The sequence below is a fragment of the Cervus elaphus genome, chromosome 31, assembly GCF_910594005.1.
Source record: "Cervus elaphus chromosome 31, mCerEla1.1, whole genome shotgun sequence".
Classification (NCBI taxonomy): Eukaryota; Metazoa; Chordata; class Mammalia; order Artiodactyla; family Cervidae; genus Cervus; species Cervus elaphus.
Window position 1 is genome coordinate 7,120,432 of NC_057845.1, and position 23,556 is coordinate 7,143,987.

Genomic DNA, 23,556 nt, shown 5'->3' on the forward strand with positions numbered 1-23,556 from the left:
GAGAAGGGGATGACAGAGGATGAGATGGTTGGATGGCATCACTGACTCAATGGACATGAGTTTGAGCAAGCTCTGGGAGATGGGGAAGGACAGGGAAGCCTGGCGTGCTGCAGTTCATGGGGTCAACAGGAGACGGACACGACAGAACGACTGAACAACAACAGCAGCAGTAAACCTAGGGTTTAGAATCAGTTATTTTTATATGCAGTCTTTTATAGTATACTTGTCATATATCTCATTTTCTATATATTTAAATCTCAAAAGAAACTATAAATATTTATGTACAATCAGCATTTAATTATTTTTCTATTAGTTTTATTTTGTTTGTGTTGATGTTTTTGTCTGGGTCTTTCCTATTCTGCCTAAACAACTTTATTGCTTTCTTACAATTAATACCAGAAAATAAATAAATTTTCTTACTATTTATGGTCAAGGGACTTTTATTTTTATTTTTTTATAAGATACTTTATACTGCATGAAGGTATAGTTATTTGTAATCCATCCTTCCTCGAAATATCATCACTTCCTTTGTTTCTGATGAGGATTCTGAAATTACTGATATGTTTTATGGGTAATATGTCTATTTCTCTAACTATACTGATTTTGGCATTATGTTTAAATTTCAGCTCTTGGGTTATGTGATTTTATTATGTGATTTTTATTCAATTCAGTTCAGTTCAGTAGCTCAGTCGTGTCCAACTTTTTGCAACCCCATGCACTGCAGCATGTGAGGCCTCCCTGTCCATCACCAACTCCCAGAGTTTACTCAAACTCATGTCCATTGAGTCGGTGATGCCATCTAACCATCTCATCCTCTGTTGTTCCCTTCTCCTTCTACTTTCAATCTTTCCCAGCATCAGGGCCTTTCCAATGAGTCAGTTCTTTGCATCAGGTGGCGAAAGTTTTGGAGTTTCAGCTTCAGCATCAGTCCTTCCAAAGAATATTCAAAACTGATTTTCTTTAGGATGGACTGGTTGGATCTCCTTGCAGTCCAAGGGACTCACATGAACCTTCTCCAGCACCACAGTTCAAAAACATCAATTCTTCAGTGCTAAACTTTCTTTATAGTCCAACTCTCACATCCATACATGACCACTGGAAAAACCAAAGCTTTGACTAGACAGACATTTGTTGGCAATGTCTCTGCTTTTTAATATGCTGTCTAGGTTGGTCATAACTTTTCTTCCAAGGAGCAAACTTCTTTTAATTTCATGGCTGCAGTGATTTTGGAGCCCAAAAAAGATAAAGTCTGCCACTGTTTCCACTGTTTCCCCATCTATTTGCCATGAAGTGATGGGACCAGATGCCATGATCTTAGTTTTCTGAATGATGAGTTTTAAGCCAACGTTTTTACTCTCCTCTTTCAGTTTCATCAAAAGGCTCTTTAGTTGTCTTTGCTTTCTGCCATAAGGGTGATGTCATCTTCATATCTGAGGTCACTGATATTTCTTCCAGCAATCTTGATTTCAGTTTGTGCTTCATCCAGTTCAGCATTTCGCATGATGTACTCTGCATATAAGTTAAATAAGCAGGGTGACAATATACAGCCTTGACATACTCCTTCCCTATTTAGAACCAGTCTATTGTTCCATGTCCAGTTCCAACTATTGCTTCCTGACCTGAATACAGATTTCTCAACAGGCAGGTCAGGTGGTCTGGCATTCTCATCTCTTTAAGAATTTTACAGAGTTTGTTGTGGTCCACAAAGTCAAAGGCTTTGGCATAGTCAATAAAGCAGAAATAGATATTTTTCTGGAGCTCTCTTGCTTTTTAGATGATCCAGTGGATGCTGACAATTTGATCTCTGGTTCCTCTGCCTTTTCTAAATCCAGTTTGACCATCTGGAAGTTCACGGTTCATGTACTGTTGAAGCCTGGCTTGGAGAATTTTGAGCGTTACTTTATTAGCATGTGAGATGAGTGCAATAGTGTGGTAGTTTGAGCATTCTTTGGCATTGCCTTTCTTTGGGATTAGAATGAAAATTGACCTTTTTCAATTCTGTGGCCACTGCTGAGGTTTCCAAATTTGCTGGCATATTGAGTGCAGCACTTTCACAGCATCATCTTTTAAGATTTGAAATAGCTCAACTGGAATTCTGTCACCTCCACTATCTTTATTCATAGTGATGCTTCCTAAGACCCACTTGACTTTGCTTTCCAGGATGTCTGACCCTAGTTTGGTAATCACACCATCGTGATTATCTGAGTCATGCAGATCTTTTTTGTATAGTTCTTCTGTGTGTTCTTGCCACCTCTTCTTAATATATTTTGCTTCTGTTAGGTCCATATCATTTCTGTCCTTAATTGTGCCCATGTCTGCATGAAATGTTCCCTTGATATCTCTAATTTTCTTGAAGACATCTCTAGGCTTTCCCATTCAGTTGTTTTTCTCTATTTCTTAGCACTGAACACTGAGAAAAGTTTTCTTATCTCTTCTTATTTTTCTTTGGAACTCTGCATTCAAAATCTTTCCTTTTCTCCTTTGCTTTTTGCTTCTCTTCTTTTCTAAGCTATTTGTAAGGCCTCCTCAGACAGCTATTTTGCATTTCTTTTGGGGATGGTCTTGATCTCTGCATCCTGTACAATGTCTCGAACTTCCATCCATAGTCCTTCAGGCACTCTGTCTATCAGATCTAATCCCTTGAAGCTCTTTGTCACTTCCATGGTTTAATCATAAGGGATTTGATTTAGGTCATACCTGAATGGTCTAGTGATTTTACCTACTTTCTTCAATTTAAGCCTGAATTTGTCAATAAGGAGTTCATGTCCTGTGCCACAGTCAGCTTCTGGTCTTGTTTTTCCTGACTGTATAGATCTTCTCCATCTTTGGCTGCAGAGAATATAATCAATCTGACTTCGGTATTTACCATCTGGTGATGTCCATGTGTAGAGTCCTGTCTTGTGTTGTTGGAAGAGGCTGTTTGCTGTGACCAGTGCATTCTCTTGGCAAAACTCTATTAGCCTTTGCCTTGCTTCACTCTGTACTCCAAGGCCAAATTTGTCTGTTACTCCAGGTATTTCTTGACTTTGTACTTTTGCATTCTAGTCCTGTAAAATGAAAAGGACATCTTTTTTGGGTGTTAGTTCTAGAAGGTCTTGTAGGTCTTCACAGAACCATTCAATTTTAGCTTCTTCAGTATTAGTGGTCGGGACATAAACTTGGATTACCGTGATATTGAATGGTTTGCCTTGGAAATGAACAGAGATCTTTCTGTCGTTTTTGAGATTGCATCCAAGTACTGCATTTCAGGCTCTTTTGTTGACTATGATAGCTACTCCATTTCTTCTAAGGGATTCTTGCTCACGGTAGTAGATATAATGGTCATCTGAGTTAAATTCACCCATTCCGGTCTATTTTAATGTGCTGATTTCTAAAATGTCGATGTTCACTCTTGCCATCTCCTGTTTGACCACTTCCAATTTGCCTTGATTCATGGACCTAACATTCCAGGTTCCTAGGCAATATTGCTCTTTACAGCATCGGACTTTACTTCCATAACCAATCACATCCAAAAACTGGTTGTTTTTGGTTTGGCTCCATCTATTATTTCTTTCTGGAGTTATTTCTTCAGTAGCATATCAGGCACCTACCAGTGTGAGGAGTTCATGTTTCAGCGTCCCATCTTTTTGCCTTTTCATACTCATCATGTGGTTCTCAAGGCAAGAATACTGAAGCAGTTTTCCATTCACTTCTCCAGTGGGCCATATTTTGTCAGAACTCTCCACCACGATCTGTCCATCTTGGGTGGCCCTACATGGCATGGCTCATAGTTTAATTGAGTTAGACAAGGCTGTGGTTCATGTGATCAGATTGGTTTGTTTCCTGTGATTGTGGTTTTCAGTCTGTGATTTTTATTATGTTTTTTAATTACATTTTCCCCTCTCAGTAGTGCAGAGCTTTTAGAATATGTCAAGTGGTATGGTTCATTGGTTTTGTAAAGTAGTGATTGCTTTCTCTTCAAAGACAGCTCTGCTTTATCTTTTCCTCTTCTGAAAAATATCAGTTGCATTAAAGTTTTACTGTTCTATGAGGTTTGACATGTCCTTTATACACTATTCTGTATTTAACGTCACGTATTTTCTGTCTTACTTTAGTTGAATAGCTTTCATCAACTCATCGTTTAGTTTACTAACTCAGATTTCCAGTAACGAGTCTATTGAGTTCTTAAGAGCATGAATTTCCTTTTTTAAAGATCTAGTATTTCAAATGGATTCTTTGGTAAGTCTGTTCTATTTACCATAAATTTTGCAACTTTATGTTATTTTTTGTGTGAATTAATTATGACAGTTTTTAAATTTCTTGTTTCAAAATCCAATATATGGCTCACCTTCTGATTACCTTATGTTGTTGATTGATTCTTTTGTGTTGTTTTATAGCATTTCATGAACCCAACATTTGATTAAAAAATTGTAGAGGATCCAGAATGATATTATATTGATATTTCACCATAGGGATTTTTTTTTTTTTTTTTTGGCCCTTGGCTATTAGGAAAAATCTGACTGGTTAAACCTAAACAAAGACTAACCTAAAATGAGGTTCCTGATATTTTGGTAAGGGCTTTTCTACTTCTGTTTAGCTTCAGGTTAATGGAAAATTTCTTCTAATTTAAATATGGAAACTCTGAGAGAAATAGGTTTTCAGCCTCTTTCAACCATTCAACTGTTATTATTTGTTAACAACTATGTGTCAACCATTTTTAAGACACTGCATTACTGATGCTTTCCAACTGTGGTGCTGGAGAAGCTCTTCAGAGTCCCTTAACTGCAAGGAGAACAAAACAGTCAATTCTAAAGGATATCAACCCTGAATATTCATTGGAAGGATTGTTGCTGAAGCTCCAATACTTTGGCCACCTGATGTGAAGAGTCAACTCATTGGTAAAGACTCTGATGCTGGGAAAGGTTGACCAACAAAAGGAGATGAGGGCAGAAGAGGATGCCATGGTTGGATAGCATCACCAACTCAGAAATGAATTTGGGCAAACCCCAGGAGATAGTGGAGGACCCAGGAGTCTGTCATGCTGCAATCCACAGGGTCACAATGAATCAGATCTGATTTAGTGACTGAACAACAGCAATTGTTCCAGTGTCTCCTTTTGTCACTTGCTTTCCCATCCATGAGACTCTAGAAATGGCAGAAGGACGTTAGCCACACTTCCAGAGAAAAGAAAAAAAAAGTCTTCTTTCTTTTGAAATTGAAAAATAATCCTTATTTTCTTCATTGGGTAAAATGTATCCCTGACTTTATTGGAACACTGCACATTTCTTCAAATAATTATGACAAATTTTCAGGTTTAAAAATAATGCTTAACATCTATGTTAGTCAATTAGACTTGTAATGGTAGTATTTACTTTTCATATATAATGATGCCTAAACAGTTTTGGGGTAAAATATATTAATTTCTTTAAAAAATGTAATGAAAAATCTATTTAATCAAAATCATCTTTTGCTTGTCTGACATCATATGTCATAAAATCTTGTTTTTGTTTGTGTTTTGTCTTTCACCATTTCCCAGTGTCATTAGTCTTCTTAAGAGAAAAAAAAAAAGCAGAATAAGTGGACACATTCAGTTTTGGGATTTCAAAGGGAAACTGTGGAACCACAAAACTGTGGATCAGCAGTGTAAGAGAGAGGCAGTGATTCAGTGCATTGAAGACTGTCCAGCTGAGATGGTGAGCCGTGGGCAGACGCTTCCTGGAGTATTTGAACATCACCCTTCAGGCAATGAGTCAGCAGCCATCAGACACACGATGCTTTGTGAACTATTTTGTGAATGACATGTGGAGAATAAATAGAAGCATGTGAGGTGAGAAGAGCAAGTTATTTCTTTTCGGAGGACAGTTTACCTCAATTCAGCCAAAACTAAGGTATCAAGAAATAGACCAAGGCAAGGGTTTTAGATGTGGTGATAGGAAAAAGGGCTATTTTGGTGAGCAAAAGTTTCATTTAAAATTTAACATGTGAATGTAAATCAGTAGCAACCTCAGATATAGCTGTGGCTGCTGAATCACGTGAAGCCTGGGTTGTGTATGGCCTCAGATAAAAAGAACTGATGCTCAGATCTTTGAGTTTTCCGGTACATCAAAGCCTTAGGAGACATCCCAAGTCAGTGTGTGTCCTTTGGCTCTTTTCCCTGTTTTTCCCTCATGTCTCTATTCTTCTCTGTCTCTTTTCCTCTCTTTCACATACTTGGACTCCTGCTCAGTTGCTTCTATTGTGCCTGACTCTGTGTGACCCATGGACTATAGCCCTTGAGGCTCCTCTGTCCATGGAATTCTCCAGGCAAGAATACTGGAGTGGGTTGCCATGCCCTTCTCCAGGGGACCTTCCTGACCCAGGGATCAAACCCGTGTCTCCTGTGTCTCCTACATTGCAGGTAGATTCTTTTATCCACGGAGCCACCATGCTGCACACACATATACATTTAAAAAGGGGGAAGTGATGGAGTGGAAATTAATATAAATATAATATTGGTGAAAAAAATGATTTTAATACAAGATAAAAGTAGGACTTCCCTGTGCTCGCTTCGGCAGCACATATACTAAAAGTAGGACTTCCCTAGTGGCTCAGATGGTAAAGACTGCCTGCCAATGCAGGAGACCAGAGTTTGATCCCTGGGTCAGAAAGTACCCCTGGAGAAGAGAATGGCTAACCACTCCAGTGTTCTTGCCTGGAGAATCCCATGGACAGAGGGGCCTACAGTCCATGGGGTCGCAAAGAGTTGGACACAACTGAGTGACTAACACACATACACACACAAGATAAAAGTAACATTTTTCTATAAATTTGAAGACACTCTTTTGGTTTTGGTTAATCAAAATGGTGCATGTTGAATCTGTATTACTTTTTTCCCAGTAGTCAGCAGTGTAGCTGTCTGATGTGACTGTGGAGGTTCAGTTACAGAACACGAGAGAAGGAGTCCAGTGGATCAAATTACTCAGGAAGGACCTAGAGAGAACCCAAAAGACAAGAATACTCTGCTGTAGTATGAATGGCCCATAAGCAGAGGTAAAGCACCATAGAGGTTGCCATTATGACTCTTGGTGACAGAAATGAAAGGTTCAGTCAGGAAGAGGGAATCTGTTCCTCAGATTGAATGTCACCAAATGCATGGTACAGGATCTTTTATTTTTAATTTTCTAAATTGAATTGTCATTCAATTATTATATTGTATAACTTATACAATATATAACTTGCAAGTATATAATATAATGATTCACAATTTTTAAAGGTTATACCCCTTTTATAGTTACAAACCATGAATATAAAATATATTATAAACTAATAAAATAGTAACTATAAAATAAAGTGGTTATAGTCTATGTGAGATATTTGAACTAATGAACAGAGAATAGATTCATAAATAAAATAGAAGTTTCATACAAAATAGTAAACTCACCCATACCTACTCAAGGACTTACACTGAAGTGAAGAACGGAGAGAATGAAACCAGAGTTGTTCTTATAGGAAAATAGACTCAGAGACTAAAATAGACTCCTATTTTATAAGAAAATAGACTGAGAATGAGGAATGCTGCTGTCAAAGAGCAATGAAAATAATTAAAATTTAGAAAATGAACACCCTAGCTAAAGCATGTGTGCGTGTGTATGGGTGTGTGCACTCACTCAGTTGTGTCCAACTCTTTGTGACCTCATATACTGTAGCCCATCAGCCTCCTCTGTCTATGGGATTTTTCAGGCAAGATTACTCAAGTAGGTTGCTTTTCCTACTTCAGGGGATCTTCCTGACCCAGGGATTGAACCCACATCTCTTGTGTCTCCTACACTGGCAAGTGGATTCAACAAAATTGTCCTTTGTCTACCTTTTTGTTCTAGTCAAGTCCTCAGTGGATTGGATAACACTCATCCATGTTGGTGAAGGATGTCTACTAATTCAAATCTCTTCCAGAAACACCCTCACAGACACCTAGAAATGATGTTTTACCAGCTATTTGGACATCCCTTAGCCTAGTCAAGTTGGCACATAAAACTAACCCTCACATCATCTCATTTGCCGATACACCAAAACACACACACACATACACATACACAATGAGGAAAAATAAACCTAAGCACAATAAATTAATATATTCAAAGATATAGAGGTTTATTAAAATTAATTTAAACACTTCTCACCTGAGGTGTTCATCAATATTGTAAGAAAATTTAAAGACAATATGGTATCAAAGGAAAAGTGTAAAAAAAATTGTGGAACTTTTCAGAGGATTTCAGTTACTCTAGATGAGGCTTTCAGAAAAAGATCTCTCTCTCTTTTTTTTTTTAAAGACAGTTTAGGATGTTGTAAACGTTTAGAATAGAAAATGGATTTATTCGTAGGAATACAGATTCAGGAAGCCTAAGTGGACCAATCAGTTGAGTTTCTCTGGAGTTTTCTCAGTAGAACCCGTATGACCAGTATCTTCTGCAACAGGATGGATGGTAGCAGCCATCCCCATACGTGCCGTAGCCACAGCCTCGGCCACCACAGCCACAGCCTCGGCCAACATAGCCGCAGCCTAGACTACCGTAGCCACGCCCGTAACCGCAGCCCAGGCCACTGTAGCCATAACTCAGGCCGCCATAGTAGTTGCCGTAGTAGCACATGGCTTCAGGAGTGGAGGATTTGGTTGAAGAGCAGGGAATCTGTCTCGACGGTCTGAGTATCGCCATCTGCATGTGTCCTTCTGTATGCACCCTCCATGTGGGTGGACACATCACAGGGCTTGTTGACCACATGTACCCTACTAATTTACGTTAGTACACTTCCTGAATCTTTGTCTCATTAGACAGTCATAAGCAAGATGACTTTGCTATTGAGTCAGATTTTCTTTGATCAAATCGTGTGCCTTCCATATGCTTTCCTTAACCTCATTTGAAAACCCTCACTCACCCTTTCTTTATTTAGCTTAAAATATGTGACTATTCTCCAGTTTAAGTGGTGACAAGGTTCTAAAATGTTGATATTTAAAATTTTGTCATTAATTCTGCACTTGTTATGTGAGAATCTTCTACAAAGTGAAAAGTAGCTTTCTTACCAATAGAGCTTATTTTACTAGAGTTAGGTAAGTTTTTCCATATTTATTATTTACCTTAACAAGTAAATTTCATGCAGGCTTAAAAGCAAATAGAATAGTATTTTGAAGCATTATAAACACATTCTCAGGACTTAATAACTTGATATTTCACCATCAGTTCCTTCTTTCCCTGTGTGCCTTTTGTAGTTATTGTTATTTTTGCCGAATATTTAAAAACCAATCCAAGACAATGTATCATTTTTTTCTTATAAATATTTCAGGGTATAGCTCCATCACAAATGAGTTTAAAAGTATGTCTATTAACATAATACTATCATCACAGAGATGAAATTTTTTAAAAAAGATTTCTTAGTATCCTCTAATCTTAATTTCATGCTCAGATTTCCTTGATTGGTTCACAAATTTATTTTTATAGTCAGTTTTTCATGTTGGGACTCACATTAAATTTAAGTCTAATAATGTCTCCAAACTCTCCTGAAATATATAAAAGTCTCCAGTTCTTTTTTAAACCATAGCTTTTGAATATGGTATATTCAATATAAAGTCTTATAAAATTCTTAAGTTTTGTATGTGGCTGATGTCTTCCTGGTTTTTCTTTTCACATATTCCTCTATTCCTTATACCATCTGTGTCTTGGCAGGTGAAAGTAAAGTGTTGATATAATACTGGTCATCTCCTTCTTATTTTTGATAAAAAATACTTTATAGGTGCTTTGTGTACTTTCTTTTTTATAATATTAAGAGGCACATGGTATGGTTGTCTTGTTTTTTCAAATTTAGTAATGTTGGCATTGCTAGTTGGGTTCATGTTACAATCTTCCTCATTAACTTTTATCTACTAATTTTTACACTTGATTATAGTTACCTAGATTCATTATTGTTAGAAGTTCTAAAATTATTTTTAAAGTTTTATCATTCAATTTCAGACCATTGTACCTGTAGCCCAGACTGCCATAGTAGTTGCTGCTAAGATGGTTGTTATTAGTGGAAGGTTTCATTGAGGAACAGAAAATGAATTTCCTGACTTTGAATGTCACCATCTGTAAAGGACATTTTATACAAAATAAGTAATAGATGGGATTAACCACAGACACTGTTGACCTCATATTTCAGGTTAATTTACAATAGAGCTTCTCATGAATCTCTATTTCTTTCATTACGTGACGTAAGTTCCCCAAGCCATGACTACTTGATAACGATGCCAGGGTTCTTGCGATCTAGTCACTTGTATCAAGGGAAGATTCTATTCTATTTTGAACAGTTTTGTCCATTCTATGTGGCCTACATTTGTTGTTCAGTCCTTGACTCATGCTTGCCTCTTTGAGATCCCAAGGACTGCAGCAAACCAGGTTTCCTTGTCGTTCACTATCCCTGATGTGCTGTGTGTTTAGTCACTGGAGTTTGCTCAAATTCATGTCCATTGAGTTGGTGATGCTATCTCACCATCTCATCCTTTTGTCCCCTTCTTCTTTTGCCTTCAACCTTTCCCAGCATCAGGGTCTTTTCCAGTGAGTTGGCTCTTCACATTAGGTGGTCAAAATAGTGGAGTTTCAGCTTTGGTATCAGTCCTCCCAATGAATGTTCAGAGTTGATTTCCTTTAAGACTGATTGGTTGATCTCTTTGCAGTCTAAGGGACTCTCAAGAGTCTTCTCCAGCACCACAGTTTGAAAGCATCAATTCTTTAGCACTCAGCCTTCTTTATGGTTCAACTCACATCAGTGCGTGACTACTGGATGTCACCTACATAAAATATATATTTAATATCTTGGATAAGTCTCTATATAATTCCATGAAACATATAAGACCTTATTGTGGTTTTTCCCCCATTTCCATTTGAAGAATATTAACTTCCAGTACATAATCAGGTATGCAGTAGATAGTTGGAAATGGAAAGTTACTTGAAGCCATATGTCTATAAATTTTAAGAACTGTTTTCAGTTAGAGCAAAAGGTTTTTCACACCAAAATGTTTTTCATTGACTAATGGCATTGACTAATTGACTAACTACAAATATATTTCTCTGCTACTATTAATACACCTTTCTTTCAATATGATTTTAATTTTTTTCAATGTATGTTTGATCATATTTCATGCAGTTGACACTTACTCATGATATTAGCATTTATTTTATATACTATTTTTCATTAATTTATCATGGTTCCACATCCAGAAAGCTTTTAATCTATTTATTCATAGAAATTGATGGCATTTTATGCATTCATCTGCACAGTGTGATTAAATCCTATTGACATATGGAAAATGAGGAAGTCTCAGTTTAATGATCCTGGTGGAGTTGTTTTCTCTTTAATCTTCCTCTTCATCACTGTGAGGTTCTTAGGGTGTCTTTTTACTTTTCTGGGTTGTCTCTGAAAGATGCATGTACAGGCCAACTTATCAGTAGTAGAGGGTCCTCTTGTATCATAAGACAGATGTTATGCTTAGGAATCCACTGGATGGTCTTGCTGCATACAGAGAAATATTTCTTGTTTATAGGAGAGCATGCTTTCATGTTTCCATGTTTAATTGAATGTTTACTCTTTATAACTCAGCTGGGTTTTGTTTTTCTTGCCAACATTGGTTATATCTGTGCATGTGTGCAAGCTCAGTCACTCAGTCATGTCTGACTTTGTGACCCCATGGACTGCAGCCCACTAGGCTCCTCTGTCATGGGATTCTTCAGACAAGAATACTGGAGTAGATTGTCATTTCCTCCTCCAGGGGATCTTCCCTACCCAGAGATCAAACCTGCGTCTCTTGTATCTCCTGCATTGGCAAGGAGATTCTTTACCAGCCACCTGGGAAGCCCCTGGTTATATCTAAATGTGAACTAAAATGGAGAGGTAGTATTTGTCCAATTGGCTGAAGTCTACTGAAGCAATGGTGCATGCACAGTATCACTTAAAAAGGGTATCATGAGCATAAGAGAGAACTGATAACATTTTCAGTCTAGGTATAAAAAGTAATTTTAGCTTATTTTATATTTTGTTATTTTATTAGACAATTTTAAACACATAATACAATTCTCTCATCAGAATCATCAGAGAGAGATTTGATATTTTGCACTTGTCTTCCAGGTTTTCATGGCCTTCGGAAGGTGAGGTAAGATGGTGGAGTGAAAACCCTCTTCTCTCCCATAGCTACTGAATTCACCTTTCCCTCCGAGGTTTCCCTGGGAAGGATATGAATGATACCAATTCGATAAAATAGAATTATTTGAGTGTTGAGGCTCTGGAGAGAGATATACATTTGAATAGCCATTTTTTTTCACATGCTCTTAATTTTAAAATTAAACTTTCAATTTTAAAACAACTTTAAAGTCACATAAAGGATTAACAAAGAATCACCAGTCTTATCCATTGATTCATTTATTTTCTGTTTATTCATTTAAAAAATCTAGAAATGAAAAGAACTTGATTTCTTATAACTGCCAGGCACTGCCTTTGGTGCTGGAACCATGTAAATTCCATCAGTGGTGCTGTGTGTTCTTATTATTTGATTTTTCTTTCATAACATCATCACTGTAATATTTTTGGAAAGCCATTTGAGAAAACTCCATTATACTAGAGGGATACATGAATTAAAACATTTGTCATACTGAGAAAGTGAGACCTGACTTCTAGTACTTTATGGCAAACCATAATGTTCTTATTGAATCTTATGACCCAGTTTTTAGAATAAATTTAATTTTGCAATTCTGTATTAGTCTTAATAATATCTGCATCACACAACATGTTGATATTTCATATTGTTAAAATGGCTTTGCCTTACCGGTAATTTGGGGAAAAGTTTATAATTTTAAATGAAGGTTGAAATGAAACCAAATGTCAAATCAAAATGAGTCTTCAACAGACTAATGCTGAAATTATATTATTCTGATTTTTTTTCTTGATAGAGTTTGAAGAAAGGTTGCATTCAATATAAAATTAAGTTTGATAGCTTCAACAGAGAATTTGAAAATATAAAATTCAAAACTACTGTTCTGCAAAAGCAGTGATTTAATTTCTAATGCCTGCTGTGCTGATGTGGTCATGGGGTGGTACTTTCTAGAGTTCCTCAATGACAGAAATAATGTGCAGACCTACTCTGTGCTACCATCACCCAGAGATGGGACATAGAGGATAATTTAAAGACTGTGAAGTGGAAAGTCCAAGCCTACCACCAAGAAGCACAGTCCTAAATATCCAGATATATAAAGAAGGAAATAGCCAAACACACAAGTACACAGAATGTGGTGACAGGGTGTAAGAGTACTGTTGTGGAGTTTACACATTATTTCAAATCTTAGCCTGTGGGCTACTGTTTTAATATGATAATGTGTAAATGGTTGCAGTGAGTACAGTTTTATTAAAAGCAAGTTTCATTTAGAAATAACTTATTCTTAGGTTTTGACTTCTTAAGATATGAAGGAAGACAGTGTTTCTGTCACAATAACACTCTCACACTGGTGCATGAAACAGATATTTAAAAAGTCATGTTAAACACACAATGTTGTCAATACAGAAGATTTTATTGAAAATGGGAATAATATTTTTTCCTGCATGAAGGATTTTTGTGTTTGTTGTTCAGTTGCTAAATCGTGTCCAACTCTTTGTGATTCCATGGACTGCACTCCAGGCTTCCCTGTCCTTCACTATCTCCTGGAAAATGAAAACAAAAGCATTAGTCACTCAATTGTGTCCAACTCTTTTGCAACTGCATGGGCTGTAGCCCACTAAGTTCCTCTGTCCAAGGGATTCTCCAGGCAAGAATATTAGAGTGGGCTGCCATTTCCTTCTCCAGGGGATATTCTGCCGGGCCTGCCGGCTAGATGAACAGGTCGAGGACGCAATCACCAGAGCACCTGAGAAATAAAAGACTAAGAAAGATGGGGTTGAGAGGGACGGAGTCAGCTTGTGACTGATTCTGACGACTTTATTGAGGCGTAACATACATATATATACTAACAGGATTCACCAAATTTTAGATCAAAGACTTGTATACGTGCAGAACTACAGATACTAGTTTTAGGAGTTTTATCTTAACTCCAGCAGAGCATGGCACCAGCATCTTACAATCAGGTAAAGACTACCTAGACATAAGCCATTCACAGGAGCCCGATAATCTTATCAGAGTCAGGAAAATAGGCAAATGGTGGCTGCAGCGATTTCCTTGAGGGAGGTGAGAAAGGCCAATTTGCACTTTAACAAATCAGGGGTGGCGGGACAGAGAGGGACCTTTTGATCTCTCTCAGGGCCGAGAAGGGGCCTGAGCAGTCAGGCCGGCTCCCCGCAATATTCCTGACCCAGGGGTGGAACCTGGGTCTCCTGCATTGCAGGCAGATTCTTTACCATCTGAGCCACCACCACTGGCTCCCGGAGTTTGCTCAAATTCATGTCCATTGAGTTGGTGATGCTATCTAACCATCTCATCCTCTGCCACCCTCTTCTCCTTTTGCCTTTGATCTTGCCCAGACTCAGAGTCTTTTCCAATGAGTAGTCTCTTCTCATATTCAGGGTAATACTTGTAATACAGTAACAGGAGAAATATTTTGTATTATAATGCAAGATATTTCAGATGATTAGTCAAGTGAGATGATACAGCAAAATTTCAAGGATTCTTTCCTTCCTAATAGCCTGGAAATGAAATAATCTCTATTTCCTAAAAAGAACTCAGAAAGTGGAGTCAGGGAACACAGGAGTCCTAGAATGTCTCTAGAAGTTTCTCAGTAAAATCCATAGGACCAGTATCTGCTCAGCAAGGTGGGTGACACCTGTCAGAGCCACACCTGCCTTAGCCATAGCCACAGTCACAGCCTTGCCCACCAAAGTAGTTGGTGTAGTAGCAAAGGTGTCAGAAGTTGAAGGTTCAGTGGAAAATCAAGGATCCAGTGTCCTCAGTCTGAATGTCAACTTTTCCCAGGGCCTTTTATACACCTTCAGTGGCAGGTAAGCCAAATCATAGGAAGGTGCTGAGCTGGCAATTCACACCAATTTACATAATATGTGTGTGTGCTAAGTCGCTTCAGTTGTTTCTGACTCTTTGCTCCCCTATGACCGTAGCCTGCCAGGCTCCTCTGTCCATAGGATTCTCCAGGTATGGATACAGGAGTAGGTTGCCATGCCCTCCTCCTGCAGATCTTTCCAACTTAGGGATCAAACTCGAGTCTCTTGCAACTCCTGCATTGGCAAGCAGGTTCTTTACCACTAATGCCCCCAAAGTCCAAATTATGTAACTTGCATAATAAAATTTCCTTAAGCTAATTTGGTTTTATCAAAGAAGCTCTCATAGGCTAGATTTTATTTTTCCTTCAGGTTAGGCTTCTTAAAGTAAAATCATAAGACTCTAGTAATAAATCTTTGCTAAATTTTCAAATCTGCATCAAAGCAGGATACTTAGTGAAAATTCCTAGACCAGGTTTTATGGAATTTCTACAGAATGCTGACCCCTCATTAGGGTTTATAAGTGCACAGGCAAATAATTTAACTAAAGTAAAAATTCTGCCAAAATGCTTATGTATTTTTTATATAATTTCTCTCCCCAAGGGAAATATTCCTTCAATGTTTCATAATGGATATACTGACACATTGCATGTTTAAATGCTACTATAAAAGCACCTGTACTTTTATCTGAAATTATGCTTCTTTTTTTTTATTTTTAGGAAAATGTACAATCTTTTTATAGAATGAAACATTGGCTTATGTATTTGCTGTTCTTGTGTGCTGCATGCTAAGTTGCTTCAGTTATGTCTGACTCTTTGCAACTCTATGGATTGTAGCCCACCAGACTCCTCTATCCATGGGATTCTCCAGGTAAGAATACTAGAGTGGGTTGCCATGTCCTCCTCATGGGGATCTTCCTGACCCAGGGATCAAACCCGTGTCTCTTACATCACCTGTATTGGCAGGCAGATTCTTTACCACTAGAACCAAAAAATGTGGAGATATTGGAAGCTTTGTACACTGTTTTTGGTAATATAAAATGCTGTAGTATGACAGTTGTTCAAAAACATAAAAACAGAACTAATAAATAATCCAACAACCCCACTTTGGGCATATAACCAGGTATATAGTCAAAAGAATTGAAATTAGGATCTGGAAAATATATCTGCACTCCCATGTTTAAAGCAGCATTATTCACAATAGTAATGCCACATAAGAAATCCAAATGTCTATTGATGGATGAGTGTATTAAGACAATGCAGTATAGATACACAGTGGAATATTAGTCAGCCCTAAAAAAGAAGGGCTTCCCTGATGGCTCAGTGGGTAAAGAATCCATTTGCCATGTAGGGTCACAGGAGACATGGGTTTGGTCCCTGGGTCAGGAAGATCTCCTGGAGAAGGAAATGGCAACCCACCCCAGTAATCTTGCCTGAAAAATCCCATGGACAGAGGAGACTGGAGGGCTACAGTCCAAAGGATCACAAAGAGTCAGACATGACTGAATGCCTAAGAATACTTACACATTAAAAAAGAAGTAAATTCTGCCTTTGTGACAACATGGTTGAATCTGGAGGACATTTAATTGCTAAGTGAAACAAGCCAGTCACAGAAGGACACATAGAGCATGATTCTTATAAGAGGCATCTAAAATAACCAGTTGATAGAAATAGAGTGGAATGGAGGTGCTATAATACATTGTACCTGTAGTTAGCAATACTGTCTTGTGTACTTAGAAGTTTGTTAAAAGTGTAGACCCAGAGGGAGCGGGTAGAGAGGGAGGTCGGAGGGGGGATTGGGATGGGGAATACATGTAAAACCATGGCTGATTCATGTCAATGTATGACAAAACCCACTACAATATTGTAAAGTAAGTAGCCTCCAACTAAAAAAAAAAAGCGTAGATCTCATGTTTATTACCTTGATTGTAATGACAGAGTCACAGGTTTAGTCATATGTCAAAATTCATCAAAGGGTACACAGTCCTTTAAGCATATGCAGTTTTTTTGCATATCAATTACACCTCAGTAGAACTATTAAGATTGATATTTCTGCAGAGATTGGGCAGGATTTTTTTTGCTGTTTTCTATCACAGTCTGTCAAATTTGTTCCAAAGTAGGGTTCCTCTTTCATCAGCCCAAGTAGAGGTCTGAGGACTCCTCCATCCATCTCCCCCACACTGCTCTGTCTTCCTCAGGATTCTATTGCTCTTACAGTTGTCCTAGGGATCTGGAGTGAGGTGTCCTCCCAAGGCTGCTGGGTTTCAGCAAAGGGAGCACATAATTACTTGTGTGCATATTGAATTCTGTTCTGAAGGCAACTATAAGGAGAGTGAGTGATGGAGACAAAAAACACTTCTCACTTGTGAAAAAACTGGTTCTCTCTTAGTAGAGGCTATGCGTCAGGTTAGACTTTAAAATGAACACTTAAATTCAGTGTTGGAGGCATTCATTCTTGCTGACTTTGCCTGGAAACTAGACGGGGAAGCAAAAGAGGTTGGCTTGGAAAGGCTGAATGGGGAAGACACAGTGATCTATTCCATGGAAACTGAGCTCCAAGATGATATGCAAATAGGACCTTTTGAAAAGTAGCATAGATTTACATAGGTGAATTCATACGTCTAGTCCATTATAGATTAAAAAATAGTTTTGATCTACCCTACCTGTGTATTCAGAGTCATATAATTCTTGTCTTCAGTCTCTTTGCAGCCGTAGCACAGCTGAATGAGGGTTGAGAATGTCTCTTTTCCTCTTATGATAAAGCTGTGTTCCATTCTGAGTACGCTACTGAGAGCACCCAATGAGATGAGCAATACTTCGTGGGTGAAATAACATTATTTGCACATCAAGACTCTGGAGATAGTTTATATTCCTACTTTCTCATCGTCTGTTAAAGTAAAATATGAAATTCCAGGGAGACATTTTTTGACATTATTCAGTGTCTTTATTTGTTCAAAATATTTATTAGGTACTTACTATGTACTAGCCACTCTTCTAGCTATAGCATTTCAATCCCTTGCTTGTGATATTGTAGGGAATAATATCTTTTTTATTATTCATTACTTGATCATGTGTCAGTTATGCAAAGTCCTTTGAGAAAAATCCACCATCCCACAGGAAAAATTGGAGGAGAATTCTTTAAATCAGTTGCTGAGACAATGAAATAGGGCTTCTTATAATGTAAAGTGTTATACTGTTGAAAGTTCTGCAAGGAATAATAAATTTTTTGAAATATCTGGTGTGCTTCTAGCCATATGTGTTGATATCTGAGAATACTGTCTGGATGATGCCTGGAATATTCAGATGTTCTGCTCCTCACTGATGTCTTATTAATGCAGATTTCCTTTCCTCACTTGCCTGGGGAAGAGAGCTAGGATAATTCAGAAAAGTCATTTTGTTTCATTCAAATTGGAAGTGAAAGAACAACATGAATATCTCTAATGCAAGTGAAAGGTGGTGATCTAGCCTTCTGAAACAATGTTTACCAAGAAGGGAGCCAGGGGCTTTTTCTGGTAGATCTCATTACTAAAATGTGAACAGACCTAGCAAAGATGAAGGCATGCATTGTATTCTTTTTCTGTTAAATTCAGAGGAAGAGCGAGAAATAGGAGAGGCAGAGTAAGCCATTTGCATATACCCTAAGGCACAAACCTGAAGATACAACCTAACTGCAGAATTTTTGAAAAACAAGCCAAAGATAGATACTTCCTGCATATGTCATAGAAAATAGGGCTATTATTGTGTGAGATGGCATTTAATGTGTTTACATTTGAATAATAATGCTGCCTATAAACACAGGTTTTATACTCATGTTGTTATAAAGAACTGATGGACATAGTCGTACTCTTTCAGAAAATGATTGTCTCAGAAAAAAAAGCAAACAAAGGGAATATCCAAATGCAGTTTCCCACAGAGACATGCAGATTAATGTAAACATAGCAAAATAATACTGAATATGAGAAAATAAGTTCATTAAAAGTTAACTTAAAATTGTTGCGTATGAGAGATAATGATCAACAGTAGAAAACAAATTTATTGGTGTCAAAGATAAAACATCTATAATTTTTAACATGTTCCGGGCTATTTTCATCAGCTAAGAAGTGCATCAGATTTGAACTTCTTGTTTTCCAGGTTAACCCATAAATGATAGAATTATTATAGAATTATTATAATTATTATATAATTATTCTTGCGACTGGCCTCCCAGTGACTCAAAGGGTAAAGAATCTGCCATAATGCAAGAGACACAGGAGACACAGGTTCATTCTCTGGATTGGGAAGTTTCCCTGAAGAAGGAAATGCAACCCACTCCAGTATTCTTGCCTGGGAAATCCCGTGGACAGAGGAACCTGGCTGGCTACAGTCCATGGAGTCGCAAAGAGTCAGACGTGACTTAGCGACTACGCACATACACATTCTGGTGATTAACCAGGTATGGTACCCCCATCCCTATGGCCAGAGCCAGAGCCACACCCCAGACCACCGTGACGATTGCCTGGTATCAGAGACAAAAGTTTCATTTGTATAGCAGGGAGTTATTTTCCTCAATTTGAGAGTCACCATCTGCACATGGAATTTTATACACTTTCTATATCATATTTCAGAAAACTTGAATAGTAAAGCTTCATAATAATAAAACTTCAAAGCTTCAGCAGCATATATACTAAAAAAAAAAAAAATGGAACGATACAGAGATTAGCATAGCTCCTGTACAAGCATGACATGCACATTCATGAATCATTCCATATTAAAAAAAAATAAAAATAAAAACAAAACTTCCTGAAACACTTGTTTGAATAAGTAAGGATAGGGCCTTACAGCATATATTATAAACTGTCTGTCTGGTCTCCAATAATCCTGTCACATGTCCTTAATTTTAGAGACTCCTTTGTAATTTGGAGATTTTCTCACTCAGTTTTAAAGTCCATACTCAGGTTCTTTGAAATGTTGTCAATTTTAAGCCCTTTGGCTCAATTTTAATAAATTTTTTCATATGCAATGATGGAACCCAGAGAATGTCTATTTGAGCAGTGAAGTGATAAAGTGAGGAGGTACCTGAAGTAAATTATCTTTTAAATTATGTAATTCTTTCTTTCAGGTAAATGACTCTTCAGACCAAATAATATTTTCTACTTATTATTGTCAATAAATTAGTCAGTAAATAAAATATTTACTACATTCAAATGTTAACATAAAATCATGTATCATTTTTTATCTTGAGAGTTTTATTTAATTGTTACCATGACTTGATTCATTTCATGTGAGCATACCATTATATTATGCAATTAATCATTTTTTAAAAAAGAAATCAAAGTATTAATGCTGGGTTTTCCCCCATATTTCACCTTTTAGGTTCCCAAATCCTTAACTTGATTTTAAAATAGTCCTTGAGTTTTTTAAGAAAAGGTTTCTTGAAATAACAGCAGAAGAAATGTGTGGCATGGGTATCTCATATTTGCCTCTGTATTTGAATCAGTTGTGGTAGCATATGTTCTATTATAACATATATCTGAAAAATGTCTCTATATATTCATGAGTTTATTAGATTAAAAAATGAACAAACATGTGAAAATATTTTGAGTCTTACGGACCCCTTGAATTTGTCTTCAGTTCCCACAGGGGTCAAAAGATCACACTTTGAGAATTCCTGGTCTAGAGCAGGAATTCTTTAAATTTTAGGTGAGAAAACCATGGGACTTCCCTAGTGGTTCAGCGGTAAAGAATTCACCTGTAATGCAGGAGACGTGAGCTCCATTTCTGGGTGAGAAGATCCCCTGAAGGAGGGCATGGCAACTCAATCTAGTACTCTTGCCTGGAGAACCCCATGGACGGGGGCTACAGTCCATAGGGTCGTAAAGAGTCAGACATTACTGAAGCGACTGAGCACGCATGCAAGAAAACCATACCAGCCAATATTTTGAGGTTGAATCTCAAATTTGAATATAACAATTTATCTCCAAACTTTTATATGCATTAATAACCAACAAATACTCATTAAGTACAAAACATACAGACTTGTTTATAAGAGAAATAATTTATATTATGATAGATCGTGGTATAGGACATTAGGAAATTTTTGTTTAAAATTTTGTGAAAACATAGATTTGAAATTTATTTTCATATTCAATTTATTTTAAAAGTTTGAAAATAAGTTACATCAACCAAATCATTTTTACTTTTTAATAAATTTTAGTTCCACTATCTAGTTATGCAATTTGTTTTTTAAATTTGGCTAATAATTTAATACCCTCTTTAATTTCAGCAGTGTGTTTTTACAAATTAATTGAGAAGTTTTCTTTTTACAAATGGGGTCAAAACCCATTAAAACTGTTCATTTAGCAAAAACTTTAAAATGAATTAGAATATTCTACATTCACACTTTAATATTACATGGATGTCAGGATTTTATAAATGTTATACCCAAATAAAATTTAGTAGTGTCACAATAAAAATATTTTACAAAACATTTTACAAAAATTATTTTTACAAAGTAATCTTTTACAAAATGCTCTCTCCCAACACAGCAGCATGTTTGGCATATGTTAGGAGCTGAGTATTGAATGAATGAATGAATGAATGGCTGAACATGTGAAATGGACTTTATAATCAAAATGGTCTATGATAAACTTGCTCAGTCGCTCAGCCATGTCTGGCTCTATGTGACCCCATGGACTGCAGCATGCCAGGCTTCCCTGTTTGTCCTTCACTATCTCAAGAAGTTTGCTCAAACTCATGTGCATTGAGTCGATGATGTCATCCAACCATCTCATCCTCTGTCACCCCTTTTGCCTCCTGCCCTCAATCTTTCCCAGCATCATGGTCTTTTCCAGTGATTCAGCTCTTCACATCAGGTGGCCAAAGTATTGAAGCTTTATGATAAAGAGATTTATTAGAAGGACATCCAGGTTCTTAGGGCTGCCTCAGGACTTTATATTTTCAATTTCAAGCTTGACACAAATTCTATATGAATGACATCAAGCAACTGAGAATATACCAGCAAATAGAAAACAGACACCTGGAAAACTCACAGAAGCACCACTTAAAATGTGGTTGTGGTCCTCTGTGTTCTAGGGAAACAGCGACAGACAACCCCATGCAGCTACCAGACTTCATGTGTGTTTTGAGCCATTTTGTTTGTGAGTTAAAAGGAAGTTGAATTTATTGATGAGGAAGCAATTAACTATGTCACATAGAAATTCAGCTTTAAACATGAGAAATATGTAGAGGGACAAAAACTAGGAAATAAAGGATGGAGGTAAGCTTTGGGTCAGTCAATCTCTTGGGATAGTAAATACAAGTTTTTATGTTACAGTCATCCATATGCAATGATGTGAAAGTGTATCATGTTTGCAAAGAGATTAAATTTATTAAAAGAAATACTTAGAGAACAAAAGGAAACTTTTCATTGCATTTAAGAAAAAAAATCTTTATGATCTTGCATGATGGAACCATGGAAAGATGAGATCTGAATTATTTTCATGATGGTTTAGATTTTGATTTAGATTGTTGCTATTTTGAAAAGACAGGATGAGATGAGTAAGCCCAACAGCAGAATCCATATTTCACAAGAGGACAAATAAGGGAGGTTTGGTGGATCTAGAGTTTTTCAGTAGAGTCTTTGTGACAAATATCTTCCATAGTAAGATGGGCAACAGCAGTCATATCCGTAGTCACCATATCCTTGATAGCTACAGCTAAACCTGTCATATTGGCAGCCCCATAGTAGTTGCCATAGTAGATCATGGTGGCAGGAATAGACGGTGCCAGTGTAGAAGAGGTAGATGGTTTCCTGAGTTTTAACATCACCATCTTCACATCATCTTCTACATTTCCTCAGTAGTAGGTGTGGCAAGTCACAGGTAGCTCTGTCTTCAAGACAGATTATTCTGCCTTAACCACAAACAATACCAACAAGAAGTTCTCGTAAATCCTTTATTTCATTAGGCATAGTGAAGCCTTCACAGGCAAGTTTACACTGCTGTTGTGTCAACAAGGTTTGCACAATCAAATCATGTGCTTTGAATGACAAATATTTAACTTGATTTGAAAGCCCTTTCTCCTTAAGGGCTCAAATTTAAATTTTGTCATGAAATTATATGAAATCACAGAAACTATGCAAACTGAAATTGATTAAAATTGTTTTGAGGTTATTAGTACCTTCAAGTTCACCTACCCACTGCAGTAGAGGAAGTCATTTTCTTGAGTTTTGAAGAAATAGAAACGCTAAAGTCAAAGTGACAGTTGCTCAGTCACGTCCGACTGTTTGCGACATCATGGACTATACAGTCCATGGAATTCTCCAGGCCAAAATACTGGAGTGGGTAGTCTTTCCCTTCTCCAGGGGATCTTCCCAACCCAGGGACTGAACCCAGGTGTTCCACATTGCAGGTGGTTTCTTTACCAGCTGAGCCGCCTGGTATGAGGTGTGTGATATTGCACAGTATTTCTTTGTAGAAAAAATACGTTTTATTTTAAATGCATAATTCAGATAACATTTTTTGCAGAATACAACTTTGCAAGTGCACAAATATATTTCATTTCTCATGTTTTACCGAATTCTATTTTGACTCGATGTTTATCCATTATCTGTGCTCATACTCAGTAG

At 37.2% G+C, this 23,556-nt stretch overlaps 1 non-coding gene across 1 annotated transcript; it reads left to right on the plus strand.

Moving 5' to 3' along the window:
- Positions 1 to 19,599: 19,599 nt before the first annotated feature.
- LOC122687656 lies at positions 19,600 to 19,703 on the plus strand. Its single transcript, XR_006339220.1, has one exon. It is a non-coding gene; the product is annotated as a U6 spliceosomal RNA (small nuclear RNA).
- The last annotated feature ends 3,853 nt before the right edge of the window (positions 19,704 to 23,556 follow it).